The sequence below is a fragment of the Spodoptera frugiperda genome, chromosome 9 (assembly GCF_023101765.2).
Source record: "Spodoptera frugiperda isolate SF20-4 chromosome 9, AGI-APGP_CSIRO_Sfru_2.0, whole genome shotgun sequence".
Taxonomy (NCBI): domain Eukaryota; kingdom Metazoa; phylum Arthropoda; class Insecta; order Lepidoptera; family Noctuidae; genus Spodoptera; species Spodoptera frugiperda.
The window spans coordinates 8446566-8468899 of record NC_064220.1 but is presented as its reverse complement, the minus strand read 5'-3'; the positions used below and the strand labels follow the sequence as shown (position 1 = coordinate 8468899).

Sequence of the window (22334 nt, the reverse complement as noted above, 5' to 3'; positions counted from 1 at the left end):
GCTAATTATTTTTGCGCCATTAGCTTAGCCGAAAAAAGGTTGAATTTTAAGCGTCATTTATTAATCTTGGTTTGGCACGGTTTGCTACGGTCGATTAGCCGTGAGGGATGGATCGGACCGATCCAGCCCGGTACGTGGCCGGACACTTTAGATCAAAGATAAATAGCCAGGTTGTATTGGATAATGCTTCGTCATGGTGTAAGGGCTTAGCTTCATGTTTAGTACTTTCAATAAATACGAGAACTGATTTTGTATCTTTTAGGACAATTTGGAGGTTAGCATTGCTATACCAGTCGTGGTGAGCCGGTGGTTTAAGACGGTTTCGAAACCTACGAATAGCAAGTACTAATGTATTTCCGAGTTATACATACTTTCTAAGATTATTTAGACACTACTGACAATCGGTGAAGGAAAACATCGTGAGGAAACCTGGGGTTATCTATACATATAATAAAATCGTAGAAAAGTGCTGTCTGTACATTGAAAATAAAAATAAAAAAAATAGCAGGGGTTATTGTTATGTCGATGTCGAACCCAAAAATGTAATTAACTTTTTTTTTGTCTGTTTGTCTGTTTGTCTGTTTGTCTGTTTGTCTGTTCGTCTGTGCGCGCTAATCTCAGAAACGGCTGATCCGAGTTGGATGCGGTTTTCACGAATATATTGTGGGATGCTTAAGTTTACATTTAGTGTTTGTTTCATGTCAATCGGTTCATAAATAAAAAAGTTATGTCAAATTAAAGAATCACGTCGAACATTCTATGGTTATACCATTAATCTCCGCAACTATTTGACGGATTTGGTTGAAATTTGGTACAGATATAGTTTTGAACCTTAGAAAGGACATAGGATAGTTTTTATTTGTTTTCTATCGTTTTTATTATTAATATTTGTTGGGTATCGGCCGAGCGCTTCGGTACTGTTGTGGAAATAGTGTCGTATGATTATTTGTCTGCAGTGGTCCTGCTGTTTCGTATATTCTAAATTGGTTTCGTTGTATTTGTCTATTAAAAAGTTTATTTGTTGGGTTTTCCTGGTTAAATTATTTAACGTAGGTTTAGTTTGATATCGATTATTAGTAGTTACTGTAGTTAGTTTGTTTAATAAAATTGTAAGTCTATAATTTATAAATTAATTGGATTTAATTTGTTTAATAAAATTGTAAGTCTATAATTTATAAATTAATTGGATTTAAGTCGTTTCTTTTAAATTATTTAGTTTAAGCTTGGCCAAGCCAAACTTGGTATTATAGCATTGAGGATAGGTTGTAATATAATTTCTTTTTTAATTGTTATAAATTCGTAATTCGTAGCTTTCTTTAATTCTTTAGTTTTAAGTTAGTTTTCATCTTAAGTTCGGAAAGATTATAATATTTCTTTAGTTTAAGTCCGTTTTTAAACTATTTTTTCAATGCCCTAAGTGAGTATACATCTATTAAATTCAAACGCAGAGCTCATTATGTTGATTTTTGAGGAGTTCCCTAGAATATTTTCCACATCTCATTTTTGAAGAGATCCCGCGAAATCGGGAACATTGTGGTTAAAACCAAAAATTTGCCGGAAGTCACTATTCCACACGAACGAAGTCGCAGGCTATAATAAATCTGTAGAAGGGTCAATTCTGTTCATTGAAAATATAGAAAAAATAAATAGCAGCATGTTACTGGGTCGATACCAAACCCAAATATGTGATTAATATTTTTTTGTCTGTCTGTCTATATATGTTCAGGCATCACGTGAAAACTAACGGTTTGATTTCGATGAAACTTGGTATAATTAACTTATTATCCTGGACATAAAATAGGTTACTTTTTATCCTGGAAAAATACGTAGAAAAAATTCTTTATTTTTCAGTTTTATTCTGCTCAACAGCAGTAGCTCAATAGAGGGATCTCCTTAATTATTATGGGCCTTGCCGTATTTGGGTCCAATAGATATTTATAAGATGTCATTTTCACAGTTACTCAAAATGGAGAAATAAAACTTCCACGCGAAGACCGACATCCGCGCGGACGGAGTCGCGGGCAGAAGCTAGTATTTACTAATTATCTATATATTAATACGTGAAGCAAAAACTTTGTAATTCTTTTTACGCAAATTGCGCGGACGTAGGAGCATAAAATTTGGTACACTTATAGTTTATGTGTAGGAGAAGTGCATAGCGCTAATATTTTTCAAAAATAATGCTTATAAAGTACATTAAATCAATAAATAAAACATTACACACACATGCATAGTATCTGATCGTATTTGACAAAACGTCAAAATCGATAGACATTGCGATGATATTCTCACGTCTCATATGAAAAGAGTTTTATAAAAGGGTTTGAGTTAAATAAAAATTATCCTTCAACGTACGTTAAGTGGTATTGTAAATTAAATCATATATGGTCGAATTTCGGCCACTAGGCGACCACTAGTAAGTTTAAAATCGCCAACCCGTAGCTCCCTAACCTGCAGCAGTGACCACTTGAAAAGTTGTTGATGTGATGTGTTTATTATCTCGACTTTCCTAGTCTTTTGGCAATGGCAAGTCAGCAATGTGGATGAATTCATTGATGCCTGTACTGGATTAGGTCTGTAACTTTCTTCTCTAGTCTTTTTCAGTTAAGTTAATAATTATTGAAGGAATTACTTAAACAAGATTTTGTTCCTCAACTTTTAGGATGAAACCACATAATCATCCCGTCAGGAGATTGTTAATCACAAAACAATTGCCATTTATGGATTATATTGTGTTATTTATATTCAAATGTGCATTCAAAAATGTACCGTATTTTTATTTTATCAATTATGTATGTTTATTATTTTTGTAATCGGTGCAAATAAACTGTTTTTCTTTCTCTCTTTACCATAATGAGCAAAAATATATTTAAAAATGCCTTTCAATCAATTTTCAATTGCTTCTAAGCCCAATCTCGTTGAGCACAAGCCTTTACAATGATTAGTACGGCAACTAATGAGGCGTAGCATCGATGTTCACAATCTCACCCCCAGCTAGTTAATTCGGGGATTACTTGAGTATTCTTAACTGTTGGTCGTTGGTCGTGAGATTCATGTTTTTCTTATTTATTTTGTTTTTGTAATAAAGAAGATAGTTTTAGTACAGCGTGTTTTGCTACTACATAGTATAAGGCATCAGCATTATTTATTGAATTTACGCATTACCTTGTGGTCGACTAGTAGAAATATTTACCTCTGTTAACCGTTTTTGAGGAGGGGAAATCATCTAAAGACTTCCTCCGCCTTGGGCGAGGCGAGAGGCAATGTCAGACACTTATGGACCCAGTTCTTACTCCTGCTTTTCAAACAGAAGCCTGGTAAATTGGCTAGGTAGTCAGCTGCTCCAGATTAGGAATCAGACTCTACTAACATCTATTGTCTGTAACATGAAAATTTTATGGAAACGATTGAAAGTCACAGAGATAATTGTTAGTCTGGAATGACCCACGCTATTATTTACCAAGGAAACGTGGGTAAAGCCATACGCAAAACTAGTCGTTTTACATAAAGACACATAGTCGTATTTTATGTTCTTACTTTTAATTTTAGTACTAAAAATCTCAGTCAAATCTCAATATTCAACGAGCTAGGACCATCAGTACCTAATTATCCATTGATATGGCTGAATGCAATTCAATGACTTCTATTTAGTAAAATTACAAAACAATTTAATACTCTATTACAATAAAGAGTACTTATCATAATTTGTATGTACAATAGTTTCAATCCCCTACAAAAGGGGAATGAAATTGAGACGTACTTGAGTCAAGTGGAACATTTGTTGTAAAATATAATGCAACTCCATAAGTACACAAATGTTACGAGTATTGATGGCAGCTGTTTAATATTAGGATGTTATTTAGTTTTTTGTGGAATACGAGGCAAACGAGGAGACGGATCATCTGATGGTAAGCGATCAGCGTCGCCCATGGACACCCGTTACACCACAGGAGTTACGGGTGCGTTGCCGGCCCTTTAAAAAGTCATACGCTCTTTTCTTGAAGGTTTGAAGATGATGAAATATTATGGTAAAAAAATATTTTATTTAGTTTTTACCCCATATTCCATTAAAACATTTTAATGTTAGGATTTCTTACTTACTCGTACAGCTACTTAGTAGTATCGGTGGAAACGGTCACATAGTTTCACAACTTAGCTATTACATCTTCGTAGCATAGCTACATAACACATCTCAGATGGAAAATCACGCTTAACCTTTTAAAATGAAACTTCCAATCGCAAAATCCACTATACCCAAGCTCAATCTTGCAAAATTTAACATCAATTTTAAAGCGACTAACGCAACCGTTGGTCGGGCGGCAAATTTCTCATCATTTGGTGTCGTGAGCGGCAGATCGTGTGATCAGCTGATCGGTTCTAGATCCAATATGGTGACTGCACGTAATTGCACTTCAGATGGGTTAGTGCAGCGGTTAAATGGTTTGCTAGTGTTATGTAGTGTGTGGGGTTTAGTGAGATCAGAGGTTGGTTGAGAGAAACTTTTTGGATATTTACGTCCTTTGTTATCAATTGGCAGTAAATAAATTGTGTATCTTGAAATTTAATTGAAGATTGAACAAGAAGAATGGTAATATAAAATTTAATTTTATGGTAGAAAGGATATGCAGGCTAAAACTGGTTAACGATAGTATTAACTATAGGTAGTGATTAAATTCGAAATAGTTTATTTCCGCCACGTATATTTTCATTTAGAAAATTATATTCTAATACAAAATACTATCTAATTATATTGATGACCGGTTGTATCTTCTCTGCAAATACTTACAACTTCATCACCATCATCATCAGCCGAGAGACGTCCACTCTTGAACAAAGACCTCCCGCTTAGTCCTTACAACTTTACTATAAACAAATTCCAATCTGATAACGTATCACTCACACAAAACAAAGTCCGAAACCTAACCCCAAATCGCCGCCTCAGCCAAAAAATACCCTAATAAGTTTTTACAGATAAAATTTAAATAAAAAGCAAGCAGACAAAGAAAGATTTGATTCGTACATGTCGCGACTCGCGTCACGTCGACTCGCTAATTGCGCACGCTCACTGCTTCACGTAATTAGCACGTAATTACTCACTACTGTCGACATGTTGCCTCGACTTAGAGGATTGACACGTCTACGTTTCCAGCTTTAAATTGTAAAAATCTAAGATTTTCTGCTACCTTTTGTGCTATTCTTTACCATAGGTGTGGATGGGATTGCTTGTCTAACTTCTTTATTATGCTTAAATGGGTTTTCTATGAGTACTGCTATAGGTTTTCTCTTCTTATTTAGAAATATGTATAAGATGCTGAAAAAGAAGTTTAAATAAATGTTAAAGTTGCATAAAAAAATATTAAGAGATTTTTCTAGGTTCTCTTTTAAATTGCAAAGCTTTCAAAATTCTTTGCTGTTTGGAAAACTTAATCGATTCTCATTTTATATTATATCATGACAATGACAAAATATCATAGATCTTTGCATTTTAATGATGATTCTATTTACGCCTTTTAAGCTGTAGCACCATTTAAATACCTATCATTGAGAAACATAATCAAACAGACAGTACAAAACAAACTTACAACATTAACACCTCTTAACATAATTTTATTCACAAAATTTTCAAATATCACCTCATAGCATACATAACCATAATAATTATAATTATCTCTAACTGATGTACACCCTACGCCATAAGCAGCACGTATTGAGGTCGTATTAACGTAATTAAGTTTATTGCGACACCGTACGACACACGGGTTGCGCGGGGTGAACGGGGCGAAACCGGGGTGCCGGGCGGGGTGAACGGGGTGAAACGGGGGCGAAAAGCTCTTTGACTTTATATCTTGGAAATTGTATTACCTACTTAGGGTATCACAAATTATATTTTACATATTAGAAAGATCTTTTTAATGACATGGTTTTTGTTTTACGATGTGGTTTTAAATGAATTTAATTTTCGGTTGGGCGTTTTTGAGGGGTTGTTTGATATTGTAGGTCCTTGCCATTGTAAAATGAATTTTAACTTTTGACAGCTCGGAGTATTTAGTCAGTGTGTTTAGTAGTAGCTTTTTTATGGTATCACCTAATGGTAAGCAATTGCCGCTGCCCATGGATAACAGAGACACCAGAGTGCGTGCGTGTTTTTGGGGGTTAGGAATTTAAAGATTATTGCGAAAGTTAGGTCGTGTGACATCCAAGTCGTGCTAGCCCATTTATGCCGAAGCATTGCTCTCCCACACTTAAAAGAGGCTAGAAGCTGATCTTGTCTGAAAATATTTGTAGCATATTCATTACATTTAACCCAGGAAAATGCATAATTATAATATTTGACCCACGTAATTATAATGAATTAAAAGCGAACAAAGGACTGCTTATACATAACATTAGACACAGTACATAGGTATTGTATGTACATTGATAACTCGGTCAAATGTGACAATACGCCTAGTTACGTTATCATAAACCATTGTGACTCCACAATAGGTTTATACAGTCAACAATAGACCTTACTATATAATGTATATAAAGTACATTATATACGTGTATGTGCTCCCGGTAACAATCGTGAATCTCCGCATCTTGTGACCAATACTCCGTGACAGTCGCACGTCCCGGTTTTCTTTCGGATTTTCTAAGATTTGTTGCTTGAGGATAAGAATTGTAAAAAAGTGGGGATTGTATTTTATTTTGTTTCATTACATATTATAATCATTTAAGATTCGTTTTTTGGTAACAAATTTTAATTGTGTGTGTTGATAACAGAGAATATGTGCTATAATAAACGTAACAAAAGTTTTTTCAATTTTCAACATTTTCGTTTAAATAAAACATATTTCCCGAAAGAGTAGACTTATATTAAAACGCTGAAGACTTGGGAAAGCAGAGAGATACCGAGAAAGAATGATGAACTGATTGATAATATGATTTAACCATATCCAACTTTCCTGTTAAGCCTATGGAAGGTCCTTGTAAGTAGAGAAGGCTCTCAGTTCAGTCGTGTAATGTTTGCCAGATGAACTAAGGAGCCCATAAAATTAGAAGTAGAAAATAGACGACGAAGAATGAAAAATTATTTTCTGTATTTCCTGTCGAAGAAGTTGGTATACCTAGTACTTATCTCAATTATATAAAAATAAATCGGGTTTTCCTTCCTGACGCTATAACTCCAGAAAGCACGAACCGATATCCACAGTTTTGCATTAGTTGGAAAGGTCTCGGGCTCCGTGAGGTTTATAGCAAAGAAAATTCAGGAAAAAATCAAAAGAAAAGCAGGGAAAATAATTGGTAGCGAAACGGAGTTCGCCGGGTGTGCTAGTTAGATATAAAATATAGTATGCTTTCTTATCCACAATGTTTGAATCTAAGTATCCAGGATAAGGTCTACCGACCCTGCTGAATACAAACCGAGGTGATCTGAAATCTTATTGCGGGTATTACCCTCGCGTCGCCGACTGAATACCCACAAATCCTAGTGTGTTCCCAACACGACTTATAAAAGGTTTTTCAAATAGATAGCAGTTGGTAGGTTAGGGTGTGGTAAGGGTGACTTTTGGACCGTTTAAAATGTTGATGAAAATCATATTTTAGTTTAGTTTAGAAAAGGGTACTGAATTTCTGTTGTTCTATTTTTGTCTGATTTTTTAACAAAATTTTTGTTTATTGTGGATTGTTTCATTTTGAGGTAACTGGCATATAATTCGAATTAAACCAATACGGTACCATTTTCTTAGAAAGAATTAGGACAGATACAACTAATACTATACCATAACATAACTATATATGATAGATTAGCTGTAGCCCGCAGCTTCCCTCGCTTGGATTTATTGGTCGCAAGGTACGAACCTTAATAACTTAAAGTAAAAATACCTTAAGTTATTCCTTAGTACATCAGCTACCTGCCAATAAAATCCCGTCAAAATCGGTCCAGCCATTTCAGAGCTTAATTAGAAGAAACAAACAGACAGACGGACAAAAATTATAAATTACATCGTATGTATACTATATTCATACGCATGTAGTTAAAATATTACAGACAAACACTCCTATTTTAATATTTCAGTCTAGATATATAAGCTCGCAGCATTATGAACCATTAGCAAAGTGCCCTACCTATACGCATTTACACTATATGGTACTAATTTACTCCTATATACACATACATACAATACATATATACAAGTGAACTACCATTGTTACACGTTGCGTTGTTACTGCTTCACAGGTGAGTGGTTACTGTGTTGTAGTGTAGTGCAGTGAGTACAATGGAGGTAGATGCCTATGGTTTGATACGTAATTAGGATCATTATTGTTATTACTGTAACTAGTTGCATAGAGAGGGAAGTTAGTAATTTGGTGCATTATGAGTTGTAAATGTGAGTCATTTATACTGAATCTAGTCATATCATTCTTCTCCATAGGAATCTACACTTTGGAACGAGCAAATAGCTTCACTAGAGGACTGACCGACAGACAGACAGACATTAACCATCTGCCCAAAGAAGACATAATGAAAAATAGTGAAAATACGTAATCGAAAATAATAACTGTGCAATCCTATATTGTAATATTGGGAGTTTAATTGTCACGTTTTCTTTGTAAAAGAATTTTAAAGGTTATGTTAAAAGTATAGCAATAAAATCACTTTTTATCGCAAAATTATAATATGTAATCATTAAAAGAAAAAGTATTTATTATAGAATTTGTCTTCTCTAACTAACCACTTTAATTCTTGATTCACAAAAATGATGGTAAAATAAGTGGAGATAAATGGTATCATACGTTGTCACATATTACATACTTACTTATGTGTATTTCCGTCTTTTTTTTAAGTAAGTAAAAAATCCACAAGCCACGGATCCTTGCCACACAATATGTCCATTGTTCGCGGATTAAATTATATTTCTAAGCGAATATACCAAGATATTGTCCTCGAGGAAATTGTGTAGGCGACCACTGACACTGAAGACTTCAGATTTTAGGATATATAAAAAAAATTGTTAGTCAAATCCGTCAACAATTCGTATTTCTCTACTTTGATAGAATTTTTTTTTATTATTATTCATTTATTTATTTATCTTAAATATTACATCTATCTTTACAGGCACACCTAATACGATAAATGCAGTTATGCGTTACCAGTAATGTTTAAGTATGGAGAGCCATGCTTCAGCACGAATGAGCCGGCTTGACCGGAGTGATACCATGGCCTCACAGACAATAACCGAAGTTAATTCCCATCGGTTTTCTAATACTCTGGTCGGAAACATGGCTCTGTAACGGTCAAAAAAATATTCGAATGTCAGATCGGTCTAAGTTCTTGCCTATTTTTTTTGAATCGCAAAAAATCTTAGAAGTATCACAAAGGCTCGTAGGCATACAATAAGCAGCATTAGAATATTTACTAGGATTAACACATACGTAATATTTATACTGAATTTGACTGCACGGTTGGCACGGTGCCTCGGCAACCGGTTACTGCGTAACGTGTAGCAGGTTCGATTCCCGCACGGAGCAACTCTTTGTGTGATCCACAAATTGTTATTTCTGGTCTGGGTGTTATGTGTATGTGAACTTGTATGTTTGTAAACGCACCCACGACACAGGAGAAAATCCTAGCGTGGGACAACGTTATATTATTATAAAAAATAAAATAAAATGTCAAGTCCACAGTGTACGTGTGTCACCAGGAAGGGCTGTGGAAGAAATGAGGTTCTGATTACGTGTGGACGGTTGATTTGTTCACAATCGCTTCACACTACGGTGAACATTATTTTTTCTACGTGTCCCTATATTGATAAATATAATAAGCTCATATATAAATAGTAGATAAGGTTATTGAAGTAGAAACTTGAAATATTTGTTTAGTATTGTGGTAGATTAACGTAGTAGCTTCATGTTTGTTTACTTTGAACGACATAAAGTTTTAACAAGATACTGAATAAATGTATGCTTAGGGTGGTTTTTGCACTTGTATACTGTATAACTATGTTACGAAGATGCAATAGTTAAGCTGTGAAACTATGTGATCGTTTCCATCGATACTAAGCTACGCGAGTAAGATGTACTATGAAGAAAGACTACCCAATTTAATTTAAAGTTTTATTTTAATTAAAAAAATCTAAGAATTACCCAATTTAATTTTAATTAAGTTTTAACTTAGCTTAGATTTTTTTTCGTCTTGAATATTACGAGAAGAAATAGTTCTTCTCAGAGTAGTCCGTTAGGAAATGCCGACCTCATCTAGTTTTTTTTTTATAATTTTTGACGTGTAAATGTGCTCTTTTGTAGCCGATTTACAGAAACATAAAATCATTTCAAATCATCATTGCATTTCATTACGATTTGTAGATTTTTTGTCACACGATTCCATGTGTCATAGGAAAAGGTTAAAGCATCGTGTATAAAATACTAAACAAATGGTAACCGTGCAGTGGTGCTATTGTGAAGAAAAACTGTCACGTACCAAATATGTACGAGCTCTGCACTCTTATTAGGGGGCCCTTTATTCCGATTTTCTCTCGAAATAGTTTTGCTGTTCCTAGTTATGGCTATAAAGTGTATGTGCTCCTCACACATGTAACATTTACATCACCACATCACATCAGCAGCCTATAAGTGGTCACGGCTGACCAAAGTCCTCTTCTCACGGGTTGGCGATTTCAAACTTACCTATATAATCAGAAATTAGAAGCTTAGGTTTCCACACGATGTTTTCCTTCCCCGTTTGTCAGTAGTGTCTAAATAATCTTAGAAAGTACATATAACTCGGAAAAAGTTACTTTGGTACTTGCCGTTGTAGGTTTTGAGCTACATCGACTCATACTTGAGAAGCGGGCATCTTAGACCTCTGGGCCACCACGACTGATTCAACTAACTACATAACATTCAACTAACTACATGAGTATATAATAAGTAAATAGGTATAAAGTGAAATGGCAAACGCACGATATCGGCTCGTCTCGCCGCGTCGCGGTGGAGTCGACTCGTCGCCCGTTACTCAGCTCAGTGCACACTTGCGATTTGATTTTATGCACATGTGTATAGAGCTGATAAATTCGTGTACACCTCGCTTATAATATGCTTTGATGAGATTGAAAGGCATTGCGATTATAGTCAATGGCTTTTAGAATTTTGTTGATCATATTATATGATCGTGGATGGTGGGCTGTGATTTTTCAGAAATTGTATGATAGGTGTACAAAAATAGCAGTTTAACACTTTAAACTCCATCGGGGTCACCGGTGACCGACGTTAGCGGAGGATTTGCCTTCAATTTTCAACAGTTTTCAATTGGCAGTAAATTAATGTTTGATTTTACTGAAAAGAAATAAATAATGAAATTAGATAAAAGGATATTGTTGGCAGTGATAGAAAAAGAAAAAAAACATACCTTCGTGGAAAAATGTTTATGAAAATACTCGATCGGATCAAGCTTAAATCGTAAAAGAAATTATACATAATACATAATTGTCAATACAATACAACACAACTTTACTAACGTTATTAGATATTATACCCTGAAATTACTGTATTATCATCTCTATAAAATGACACAGTATACAGACTGTGTAGTGTTGCTCAGTGGCGTGACTGTGCGGATCAGTGGAGCTACTGAGCACGACCTCCTAAGATATGTGAGCTTTGTGTGTGACTTACTGAGTAGTTACTGATAAAATTCTAGTACATTTTAACTTACTTCGTGTAAATAACTCTGATCACTTCGATATTAATTATGTTATATATGTACCGTCACGCTTTCTATCTCCGAAGGAGTAGGCTGAGATGCACATTACGGCACACAATACCACTGTATATTATACATTTTGATAGCAAAAAATGTTACCAAAAAAGTCAAAGTTACAATTTTCTCAACCAAAATTTGAACATTAGCACAATATTCTAAACACAATTACCTAATCACATAAATTACGACCATAGACTTAAAAGTCTTATTGTCAAGAAAATCCACGCAATCCTTTAACAAATCTGATAATACGATCTACGTTGCGCGGGCGCATTGGGGCGTGAAGAACCGACGACTCGCGAAGACGATGTGATGTCGACCGAGTAATGCCGAATACGTAAGTCGGGGGGCGTAGCTCGTAGCACGGCGTAGCGACGTAGCGACGTAGCTGCGTAGCGCGAAGCTTCACTCGTGAATTTAATATTATGATAATATTACTGAAGATTTTTTTAGTTTCATTTTAATTGAACCTAATAGTTATTTACGGTTATTACGTAGGCTTTATATAAAGACGTGGAAGATTTTTTTTCATTAAGATAAAAAACGTAGACATCAATTTTGTATATTTATTTTTACTTTATTTCTTCAAAAAAAATGTGGCCCTATTTATTATTATTCTGTATTTATGATAACCATTATTGACGAAGCACAATTAGCTGTGATGCACAATTACAAAACTACAAAATCACATTTTCTCCAGCTACTAAACAAGAATCGAACCGCTACACCAAGTTACCTCTAACATCCGCACATAACAAAGTTGAGATCTGGAAATCGGAATAAATCGCATTTTATGCGCTATACAGCCTTCTTAATTATTAATACTGAAATATGCAAAACTTAGTTGTCTTGAGCGCCGGAATTTTACTCGATTCCGTACAAATTATAAAGTCAAATTAAACTTCTTCATATTCCTTGCGTGTTTATTAAATTTTGAATCTTGTTAATATTATAAATAAATTTTGGCTTTTCGAGGTTTTGTTCGAAGTAAAATGTACTATAATGTATATCATTTAGATATTAAAATCCAATCCCTTGTTAAACTACAGTTTATTTTAATAATTTGTTTAAAATTGTATTTCGTGATATTATTTATTGAATTTTCAATATACGAGAAAAGCATTTGCTTAATGAGTTATCATCAAGAATAAATTTTGAGTAATACAAACCATATTTCAAAACTACCACTTACGTGCGAAAAGCTCTACTAGTTTCGAATCACAGAAGGATTCTTCATCATGGGCAGCCATGAACGCAATACGTGAATAAACTGCAAGTTTTTAGTTAATTTAGTATGTCCTTATACTATTAGTATGTATTATGTGAATATAAACCATATTTCATTACGAAAAAAAAAAGAAAAAAATATATTGAACATCTTTAATTTTAATTACCATAACCAGATAACACTTCGCATCCACCAACAACACAAAATCAATTAATCCACCGCCCCACTCGAATTCTAATCAACTAAATCAGTTTTCAATAACCGGACTCCTCGGTACTTCGGCACGGGAGACAAAAGGCCCGATATACCATAAAAACTCCATCGCTTTACCAATTTGTTTGGTGAACTTGTGCCTGCGAGTGATCGACATTGATTAATGTCTGTCCGTCTGTCTGCCGATTAAAAAAACTTTGTGTTTCAGTGGTACAGCCTGGATAGGGACTGGCGTGGAGTTGGTGTGTGTTTCCGTGTTATATTTATTTAATTTATTTTGAGCAGACGGATCACCTGATGGTAAGCAAACGTCGGTTTCCTGTGTTCCTACACACTTCTTTCGCTTCATCAACAGTCATAAGTAAATCATGCATGCTCGTCGGTTAAAGGTACTTTTAATTTGGCCCTTTCTTAATATATCGCCAATCGGATCGCTATCCGTCTGGGGCGCCCTCTACAGACGGTCCCACTCATATTCACCTTGATCAGTGAATACGTTGAGTTAATTATGTTGAGATTAGAAAAAAAAAATAGTAATATGTATAAATATGTGTCTGGAGCATTATGCTGTTGTTTTTAGATAATGTATGTGCCATGATAGCAAATGTTATCTATTTTTTAACTAAGAAACTTTGATTACAACAATTTGTAGCTCAGTTACTCATATTTAATTAAAAAAAATAGACGTCAAGTAATCACAAAACTTTTAGTGCTTCAATTTACAATGCTACAAGTAACTTTATATTTATAAAACCAAAACAACTTTATATACATGAGTAATTTTACTTTAAAATAAAATAAATAGTACAATTCATTCAGTAACATAAAAAATATGTGAGCTAACAATGGTTTTACAACTCCACAACACTCTTGTGCTAACGACATTTGATTCCAGTGACATCTGGCGGAAGTAATGGATTTTTTCAGTTAGCTGAAGGTGAAAATTTAATCTATGATGATAAGTGACGACCGAAAAAAAAAGATTTTACGGATATTCCTCGCGAATTTTGTACCAAAATTTGTGATGCGGCGTGATTTTTGTCAGCTACGTTCTGTGTTGAAAAAAGGGGTGTAAAATATAGCAATAAATATGCATACATATATGTCATCAAAATTATGCGGCATAATAGTTATTAGGTAAATCTTTTTTTCAATGATTTTCCCGCCTTGGGCGAGGCGAGAGGGAGTGTCAGACTCTTACGGACTAAAATCACCCCGTTCCTACTTCTGTTGTTCGAGCCGGAGCCTCAGTTACGCTCTAGGCATTCCGCAGCTCATTAGGTCAAAGCTAGCTTGAAATGTACCAGATATCTCATTATAATCATTTCTATTTCTGAACTAGTAAGATAATTCGAAGTTTGAATTTGATTGATGGATGAAAATAATTATGTTTAAAAAAATACAATGAAACTAATTAAGTACTTTTTTCTTTATTTTTTTATCAATATATATATATCCTTTAATATTCAAATCTCCTATATACATACAAATAGAAACGATAGATGAAGATATCGCTCACCTAGTAATATATTGGCACATCTGCAAAAATGTGAAATTGACTTTATATGGTTTACGTGTTTAGAAGTGCATACTAATCTATTTATTTCCATATTCATCGAGAGAGGTCGTAAGTGTCATTATACCATTATTGTAGTTTCCCCGCTCAAGCAAGTAAAACAACGGTTTATTTTTCAAAAATAAAATTAAAACTATACAAGTCAGGTAAGCTATGAAAACCGTAAATGTGCCAATATATGTATTACTAGGTGTGCGATATACCTGAAGATCAATCCTTTCAGTATAAATACTGAAACTGAAGTTCGACTGAAGTTGCGGGAGACAGTAGGAGTGAAGTTGTAGTTCAATTTGCGGAGTATTTTGAGGGTACACGTCATTGTTATGTAGACCCCCGGGCAGACTGGCGACGAGCATTCAGGAACTATTCTCATAGTTATTCGATATTTTATATTATTGTATTCCTTATAAGACCTACCTTATTGTTTTGTTGATATTATATCAATCATGATTAACTAAGATGGATTTAAGTGTTTATTTTACAAACTTCTGAACACAATAAATTAATGAATAAACTAAAATGAATTAACTGTAATATATAATATATGTAGATATGTACGGTACTTAAATAATAATAACAATGATTAAATTTACACCTTAAAAAAACCTAAAAAGAAATTAAAAAAAAGGTAAAAATCATGATTTGAATAAAATTATTTGTTTGTCCTAAAGTGAGCCTAACAAATTGCAATTTTATTTCCTTTGCTAGCTTTTGCCCGCGACTTCGTTCGCGTGGAATAGTGACTTCCGGCAAATTTTTGGTTTTAACCACATAGTTCCCGATCTCGCGGGATCTCTTCAAAAATGAGATGTGGAAGATATTCCAGGGAACTCTTCAAAAATCAACATAATGAGCTCTGCGTTTGAATTTAATAGATGTATACTCACTTAGGGCATTGAAAAAATAGTTTAAAAACGGACTTAAACTAACTTAAACTAAAGAAAGCTACGAATTACGAATTTATAACAATTAAAAAAGAAACTATATTACAACCTATCCTCTATGCTATAATAACCAAGCTTAAACTAAATAATTTAAAAGAAACGACTTAAATCTAATCTAATTAATTTATAAATTAGACTTACAATTTTATTAAAAAAACTAACTACAGTAACTACTAATAATCGATATCAAACTAAACCTACGTTAAATAGTTTAACCAAAAAACCAGGAAAACCCAACAAATCGACACGTCCTAAGTATAAGTAAGTAACTGAAAAAGTTAAATTTTACAGGAGAGCGAATTTAAGATTGCAAAAATTATAAATTGTCATATCTTTGTCATTTTAAGGATTTATGGTTTGAAATTTGGTAACTGAGTTTAAAATTAAGTACAGTTTATGTTTACAAGGAAATTTTGTTTGTAAAGGTTTATGGTTTTGTTTTATAACACATAGATAATTTTACTCCGGTCTTAGAATGTATCAAAATACTCTAACTGCCACATCCACACTTTTTCAATGGAATATTTATCCTTGTAAATGCTTTAACTGCCAGATACTTAGTTTTGACTGGATATTACAATGAAAGTATTTTATGTAACGGTTAGTTACCTATTTTATCACCGTGATTACAACACTAATGTTATTAATGTAACTAAATTTTATTAACTATTTTTTAATAAATCTTGTTATTTTGAAGTAAGAGGCTTGATTTATTTTTATTAGGAATCAAATTAAAAACAAGATAGCAAGTAGAAAAATGAACAAAGGTCGAAACATATAATAATCTGTTAGTACTTGACTCCTTGAGCATTTTTTATTATGGCACCAAAACTGGGAAACCAATAACTTCGGTTTTATCCAGGGTTAAAATATATTATTTTGCGGTCATTTTCGGAAAGATTATTGTAACAATAATGGGTTATAGTATATAGTTATATTATATAGTTATGGAAAGAAAGTAAATTATAAAGGTAAATTATAAAGGATGGAACGGCTGACATTTGTCGGGCATGTCATCGCCCAGGGGAATCCATTCGACATATAATTTCGGGTTGTTCTCACTTAGCTAACGGAGAGTACTTGCATAGACACAATCTTGTAGCCAGGATTATTCATCAACAACTTGCTTTAAAATACTAACTTATTGAAACTGAAGTGCCGAATTATAAGTATCTGCCTGACCCAGTTCTTGAAAATGGAGATGTCACACTGTATTGGGATCGAACTATCATCACAGACAGGACAATTGTTGCTAACAAACCTGACATTGTGGTGATAGATCGACCAAGCCGTCGCATAATGATAATTGATATAACAATCCCACAAGTCGAGAATCTCCCGAAAGCTGAAAAAGATAAAGCCAGTAAATATCTTGATTTAGTTTATAAGGTTGTCGACATGGGGGATATAGATTTGGCAATAATTGTGCCGATAGTCGTATCTGCCAATTGCCTCAAAGCTAAAAGCCTCGACCAACACCTGAGTAGGCTAAAGTTAGACGGTTGGATCAAGAGCCTGATGCAGAAGGCAGTACTTCTGGACACAGCGCGTATTGTCCAGAAATTCCTCAAGAGGGATCTTGAGCCCTGACCGCCGGTAGCTTGGATTTACTGGTGGGCTACTGCTTTTTATATTTTTAAATGTTTCTTTTTTCTTATTTAAAATTTTCTAATTAAATATTTCTAAATCTAATCAACAAGTAAGGTAAATAAATAAATGAAAATTAAGGGTTATAGGTTGAATAGGAAGGTCCAGGTAGCTGCTGTTTAACGTTTAACGCGGTAACGATTACCGGATAAACGGCCCGCTTCGTTGTTTTTTTTTTAATGTGGCGAAAATCATCCTATGGCTTCTCCCGCCTTGAGCGAGGTGAGAGAAAGTGTCAGACTCTTACTGACAAAAAATTAGCCCATTCCTACTCTTGTTCTTCGATCTGGAGCCTCAGTACCTCGCTAGTCAGTCCGCAGCTCCGGGTCAGGCTTGACTGGACCTCATCTGTGGTAGTCTTTGAGGTACGCGCGGAACACGAGGCGCCGTTTGTCCCGAACAAACGGCGCCTGGTTTCTGGTTCTGGAAGGGCAGCGAGCTTGATCGCCTACCGCAGACCCGTGCTTACGATGGCCGAAGATCATCTCGCGATCCCCGACGCCAGGAGTGTCTCGCGCAATGACTACGGCATGACGTGGTTCATTCCTCCTCCTTAGCTGGCATGACTGCCTCGCAAAAGGTGGAAACGGCATCCCAGTTCTTCTCGCTCGATCATACTCAGGGTATGATCGAGATCGATCGATCGTCGGCGTAGCGACGGCGCCAAACCTGATGCGGCACCCAACTCGGGAGCTGCTCACGTCTCAAAGGCAGTCCGGGTGATCTGTGGATATCGCACGATCTCCGAGGAGGCGGCAGCTTGCCGGATGACCGCCGTAGGATCTGGAGTCAGTTTGCGCGCTGATGTGCGTCGTCAGGGCGAGTCTCCGCTGCCGTGCCAGATTAGTGCGTTCCGGGACGAGGTCCAGCATGATATCATGGGCTTGCTGTTATTGCAGCAGTAAGTCCTCTCTAAGAGGAGCGGCTTGAGAGACGCTATACCGCCTGACACAGGTGCTTGCCAGGGATGGGACTTTCGGTAGGTGTCTGTTTCTGATAAGGTGGGAGGAAACGTCTGGATGTAGTCGGCGATGTAACCGGATGTCACAGCCATCGCGGGAGATACTCCTGGCGTCGGGGATCGCGAGATGATCTTCGGCCATTGTAAGCACGGGCCTGCGGACGGCGACCAAGGTCGCTGCCCTACCGGAACCAGACCCGAACGAACGGCGCCTCGCGTTCCGCGCGTGCCTCAAACAGCCATCAGACTACCACAGAGAAAGTCCCGACCAGGAGCTGCAGACTGCTAGAGGTGGTTTTTAGTCAGTAAGAGTCTGACACTCCCTCTCGCCTCGCCCGGGCGGGAGAAGCCAGGGGAATATTTTCCACCCTTAAAAAAGGTGTAAAACTGTTCACATGATCACAAACACTTGCAATTTGTAGCATTTGTAGTGTACTGAACTATCTGAAAACAATCAAAATCAGATTAAACATCATTGTTTACGATAAATAATTATTAGCATAACTATGTAAGTGTATAGATAAATATTTATATTCTAGTTGAATTCCAATGTATAACGATGTATAAGTTAGTTAATTACCTTAATTTTACGCGATATCCATGGAATAAGTAGTTAAGTGCCTAGATACATTTTACAATTAAAATTGAATCCAGTGTATAAATGTGTAACTACGTAGATACACACTTATGCACCGGGAATGGCTAAAATTCCATAATAATTATTATTAGGACTTACCTTGTCTAGGTGACGAATAAATCTCATTTGGTGGTGACATGGTGAGATTCTGTCGCCTTTTAATTGCATTTTGCTTTAACGATACTAAAAATTTATAGCGTTCACTATATTAATAAAATATAACGCACCGCTCGCGCGTGCCGCTCGCTGTTACCGCGAAGAACTGAGCGAGCGGCAGATGCCCGCACCCCGCGTCTCGATCCCCCCGCGTACTACTATTTAACTGGAACTTCCATATTTGTACGTTGTATTTATTTCCTAATTAATTCAGATAAATACTTATGCGTCTGAAAAAAACCATGTTCGGCTGTTACAATTTTTTTGATATTTTTTTATTGGATAGATACAGGTACGTTGAAGCTAAAAATGCAATAAAAACCATTTCGTGTATCTGGCAGATACATACTTATACTTAGCGGGTGTCGAAATAAACTTATTAATTGACAAATACAACGAAACCAATTTAGAATATACGAAACAGCAGGACCACTACAGACAAATAATCATACGACTGATATACACTTTTTCTACGATAGTACCGAAGCGCTCGGCCGATACCCAACCAAATGAATGTAACGAAACCATAGCGCGATCTATTTCGATCCCAACGCCATCTATCGAGGATAAAGACAACTTGGATTATTTATTTATACTCCGTTCGGGCATTTTCTTTGTACTAAAAGTTTAATTATATTGATATTATTTTTTTCATACCTTTTTACTATTTATTTACTTTTTTCGATGAATTAAAACAATAACATGAACCGAAGTCGTGTAACGATCGACATAGAATTATCTATACTCCGTTAGAGCATTTTCTTTGTACTAAATGTTTTATTATATTGATATTATTTTTTTCATACCTTTTTACTATTTATTTACTTTTTTTCGATGAATTAAAACAATAACATGAACCGAAGTCGTGTAACGATCGACATAGAATTATTTATAAATAATTTATTTCTTATTTTTATTTTTTGATTTTTGAAATAAAAATATATCTATGTCCTTTCTAAGGTTCTAAACTATATCTGTACCAAATTTCAACCAAATCCGTCAAATAGTTGCGGAGATTAATGGTATAAGCATAGAATGTTCGACGTGATTCTTTAATTTGACATAACTTTTTTATTTATGAACCGATTGACATGAAACAAACACTAAATGTAAATTTAAGCATCCCACAATATATTCGTGAAAACCGCATCCAACTCGGATCAGCCGTTTCTGAGATTAGCGCGCACAGACGAACAGACAAACAGACAAACAGACAAACAGACAAACAGACAAAAAAAAGTTAATTACATTTTTGGGTTCGACATCGACATAACAATAACCCCTGCTATTTTTTTTATTTTTATTTTCAATGTACAGACAGCACTTTTCTACGATTTTATTATATGTATAGATGTTTCCTTTAAAAACTGTTCCATGAACAACTGTATGTATATTTTACGAAAAGCAAGCCGATAGGCTATTATTTCGCAAACCAATAAAATACATCACCTTTACGATTTTCGTACGTTTAGTGAATAGTCCCCCATACTTGAAGAGACAAACTTGTCTGAAGCCGGTCGCAGCGCACTGCGCCCCAACTGTTCAAGAATTCGCTAACTGCTCTTTAATGACTTGTGCTGCACAACTTGTGTACTGTGTCTCCTAGTTAGCTGCGAGAGTCTGTTACATAATTGAGGGGCTTTGGACATGAATCTAGTTATAAAAAAAATAAAAAAATTGTTTTGTTTTTAAATGTTGGTTGTAATTGGGGTTGCTCTGTGCGAGAATCGAACCCACTGCACGCTGGTAAAAGTCAAATGTGTTCATTTTTAATTGTTGGTAATTATAATTTTAATTAGGATTTAAAAGGGTTGCTCCGTGCGAGAATCGAACCCACTACACGCTGGGTTGCCCAGTCACCGCGCCTACTGTGCAGTCACTTAATATTAATTATAAATACATGAACAAATAAAATGGTTTTATTTCCAGCTTCATACCTTCTATAGTAGATTGTTTTTAAAATATGTATAATTTACCAAAATTCACTTCCCAATTTCGACTATCTCGTCATCTTCATCAACGTCACACTTTTATCCCCGAAGGGGTAGGCAGAGGTGCATATTACGGCACGTAATGCCACTGTACAATGTATACCCACTTTTCACCATTTGTCCCATGTAATAGGTGGTGAGCCTATTGCAATATACTGGGCACTATTCCCGACTCCGTGCTACTACTGAGAAAATTTCGAATGACCGAAAAAAGCCTTACTAAAAGAGTTTACTTTGCCCGACCCAGGATTCGAACCCGAGACCCCTGGTCCAGCAGCCGTACTGGCGACCACTCGACCAACGAAGCAGTCTATGTATTCGACTATCTATAGCCCAAAAATCAATAAGCCTAGGAAACTATGCCAACTACGATCAGACATTCAGATGTTCCACATCGGCCCAATACCTGCCAAACTTTCAAACAAGATTAAACACGTAACAAGCCTGAAACAAATTGGAACCTCTTAAGCCTCCATACAACTCATGCGCATCTAATAGAAACCCCTGGTTTTCAGCTCGACTGCAGATTTCAGCTTCAGCGAAGATAAGGTTCGTATATAAACGACGAATTCGGAAAGCTGAAATCAGTTGCTGAGTTACCGCGTGTTTCGTTCAGTTTCTGGAAAAAAAATGTGGTATTTGTGTGGTGCAGTGTTTGTTAAGTTTTTAAGATTGGTAAGAAATAAGTTGGGTAAAGTATATTAATGAGTTTTACTTTGTTTTGTTTCTAGAATCAGGTAATATACTTATTTGCATAGTAGTAAATGACAAGATTTTGTTTCAGTAGTTGGACAAGAAGTAGCTAATTAGTCATGCTTGCTTGCACCGTGAAAGCTAGTTTAACATTTACTAATCTATGTATTTCTATGTATGTATATGGGTATGTTTGTATGTGCATAAGTATGTATGTATACGTTAAATTCTATCTTACCTGATGGTAAGCAGGCCATGGTCACCTGAAACACCAGTGGCGTTATCGGCTTTTTGGGGGTTAGGAATTTAAGGCTTTTTGTGGAATCGGGGATTGAGAAGATTGAGAAGGAGGGTAATTGAGCCTCTGGTAACCTCACTCACACAACGAAACACAACGCAAGCGTTGTTTCACGTCGGTTTTCAGTGAGACCGTGGTATCACTCCGGTCGAGCCGGCCTGTTCGTGCTGAAGCTCTCCCACAATTCATAAAATGAGTTGTAAGCAAATAAATAATCATCCTATGTAGCTACAACACACAACTC

General features: G+C 35.5%; 1 long non-coding RNA gene across 1 annotated transcript; it reads right to left on the bottom strand.

The window, feature by feature from the left end:
- Positions 1 to 15944: 15944 nt before the first annotated feature.
- LOC126911036 (uncharacterized) lies at positions 15945 to 20465 on the bottom strand. The gene is made up of 3 exons (XR_007705596.1): positions 19915 to 20465; positions 18907 to 19765; positions 15945 to 16237 (listed from the first exon to the last, which is right to left on the bottom strand). It is a non-coding gene; the product is annotated as an uncharacterized LOC126911036 (long non-coding RNA).
- Positions 20466 to 22334: the final 1869 nt, after the last annotated feature.